At 56.5% G+C, this 2,929-nt stretch overlaps 1 pseudogene across 1 annotated transcript; it reads left to right on the forward strand.

The window, feature by feature from the left end:
- The first annotated feature begins 1,437 nt into the window (after window positions 1-1,437).
- Window positions 1,438-2,494, forward strand: LOC309798068 (phosphoethanolamine/phosphocholine phosphatase-like; annotated as a pseudogene). The gene has a single exon. The product of its transcript is annotated as a phosphoethanolamine/phosphocholine phosphatase-like (transcript).
- The last annotated feature ends 435 nt before the right edge of the window (window positions 2,495-2,929 follow it).

Genomic DNA, 2,929 nt, shown 5'->3' on the forward strand with positions numbered 1-2,929 from the left:
TGTGTCCCTGACACAACAACCATACGGCAGACCATGGCCTTGCAATCCTTTGGGCTTCCAGCTGTAACAAACTTTTGATATTCATACTCATTAAGTGTCAAAAGATACGGGAGCAACTGGGCCACCCAGTGGACAGTTTCACACTGAGGCTGCATGGGCTTGGAGAGCCACGTGCACCCATGTGGTCTCTGAAAGCTGCCAATGATGGATTCCATGATACGGCATAATCCTTGAGCCTCCCACTGCTTCATTGAGCAAGAACTTCCTAACCACCATAGCATTTAGTCTCTGCTCTTTGTAAAGGAGGGAGGAGACTGGATAAATGAGCAGTATTGTTCTTGGGGGATGGGTGAGTCATGTGGCCATGGGGCAGGTGTGACTCCTGGGCTCTTGCCACCAGAGACATCAAGGAGGGCTGTGCTTTTTGCAAGAGGAAGAGGTTCTTGCTGTTGTGGACGGACAGCAAGAGCACTGGATGGGTGGCTGCAGCCCCTGACCCTAAATCAGCCCCTTCCTTCCGTGGCCTTCAGATCCCACAGCTGTGCAGTGGGCCGTCAGTGGTGTGGAATCTGCCGCTTTCCCCAATCCAGCATCTGTTCTCATGCCAAAGTCCAGAACCTCAGCTTTCCTTTGGGAACTTCTTACCTGTTTCCAGTCCAAACAGTTCCAGAGGGCTGATGCTACGTTCCACCCACCTTGAAGATGGGCATATGATCCACATTTAGCCAATCCCATGTTCCATCCTATGGGTGCTCTGATGGGTTCAAGGATGATGCTATGATCCAAACCAGGCCAATGACGTTTATTTTATTTTATTTTTTGTCCTTACCGTGCACGCGGGATTTTAGTTCCCTGACCAAGGATCGAACCTGTGCCCCTTACATTGGGAGCTCAGAGTCTTAACCACTGGACCACCAGGGAAGTCCTATCCCCTCATTTTCAAAACTGTTATGGATTTAAAGCACACAAGATGGTTGTGATGAGTGGCCTTTTCAGTATGACTTCTTTGACTTAGAATGTTTTCAGTGTTTATCCATGTTGTAACATGTATTATCAGTGTTTCATTCATTTTTTTTATTGTGGTTAAAAATACATAACATGGGGAGGGGGGGCAAGTGGAGGGAACGGCCCAGATGCACACCATTCACAGACCCTCTGGACTGGAAGGAGTCGTGAGAGCCGGAGCCCAGAAATCCAGGTATGGATAAGACGCAGCGTCCCCTCCAATTCCCGTGAGCGCCCCTTGCTCCATCCTGCGCCCAAATACCTCAGCTAGGCCCTCTCCCCACTCTTGACACTCCAGACTCAGCTGGGACAGACTTCCGCAGCCGCTGCTCCCCACCCTGCAGGAGAAGCTCAGAGGTCCTGTCCCCCTTTCCTCTGAGGGACTCTTTGGTGACCACAAAAGGATTTGGTCGCTCAGGACAAATCTGGTAGAGGACAGCGGGATGGGTGCGCCCGGCGCGCCACGCTTCCTCCTGACCTTCGACTTGGACGAGACTATCGTGGAAGAAAACAGCGACGACTCCGTCGTGTGCGTGCCGCGGCGGGCCAGTGGCTGCCTGAGAGCCTGCGTGCCACCTAGCGCGAGGGCTTCTACAACAAGTACATGCAGCACGTCTTCCAGTACCTGGGCGAGCAGGGCGTGCGGCCGCGGGACTTGCGCGCCATCTACGAGGCCATCCCCCTGTCGCCCAGTACGGGCGAGCTGTTGCAGTTTGTGGCCAAGCAGGGAGCCTGCTTTGAGGTTATTCTCATCTCAGACGCCAACACCTTTGGCGTGGAGAGTGCGCTGCGCGCCGCCGGCCACCACGGCCTGTTCTGCCACATCTTCAGCAACCCGTCGGGGCCCGACCCTTGGGGGCTGCTGGCGCTGCGGCCCTTCCACGCGCACAGATGCGCTCGCTGCCCCACCAGTATGTGCCAGCACAAGGTGCTCAGCGACTATCTGCGCGAGCAGGCCCACGACGGCGTGGCCTTCGAGCACCTTTTCTACGTGAGCGACGGTGCCAACGACTTCTGCCCCATGGGGCTGCTGGCAGGCGGCGACGTGGCCTTCCCGCGCCGCCACTACCCCATGCACTGCCTTATGCAGGAGGCGCAGAAGGCCGAGCCCAGGTCCTTCTGCGCCAGGGTGGTGCCCTGGGAAACCTCCACCGAAGTGCGCCTACACCTGCATCAGGTGCTGAGGACGTGGCCTGCAGGGGCCACCCGGGCGGGGAGGGGCTGGGGCGGTGGGGGTCGGGAAAGAGAAAGCTAGTTTTATTACTCCCTTTCCCTTTCGTTTTGGTATATTCCTCCAGGATTTCCCGGAATCCCAGGTTGGTCCATTTGGGGACTGGAGGAGGGAGTTGGGAGCTGTCCCCATCTGTGCAGTTAACCGAGCTTAGCTGCCTCCCCCAGTTCCACTGCAAGCGAATTCTGGAGTCTGGCCGCAGCAGCGTGGCACGCATATCTGAGCAGGCAGCAGTGTTTCCACAAACCTTGTCCTCTCAGTTGGGAGGACGGAGTTCCCTGTCAGGGTAGAGAAAGAACATGTCCCGCCACGTTGTGGTTAACTGTTGCCTTGGGCTGCGTGGCCTCCCTCCTCCAATCTTCTGTCCAGAGGACCTAGGCCCCGAAATGTACCCCCCTGACCTCCCCCGCACCGGACTCCCCACAGAGAGAGGTGCTCCCTGCCGACGGTCCCAGGCCTAGATCTTGCTTTACGTACTGTGACTCTACACTACACTCCTTGCCCCTCGCCCCGCCACCCTGTTAGCATCCCCACAGGATAAAAAGCTAGAGGGAACAGTCACCTCCTCTTGGTGGAAAGAGGTAGCACACTGTTCCGGGGCTCGGGTCTGGCCAGCCAGGGACCTCACAGAGCCCGAAGATGTCTCCTTGCACCACAGCCTCGTCTATACAGCAAGAAAGCAGGGACTTAACC

Source organism: Mesoplodon mirus (assembly GCF_964341445.2).
Source record: "Mesoplodon mirus genome assembly, contig: HAP1_SCAFFOLD_1521, whole genome shotgun sequence".
Lineage (NCBI taxonomy): Eukaryota > Metazoa > Chordata > Mammalia > Artiodactyla > Ziphiidae > Mesoplodon > Mesoplodon mirus.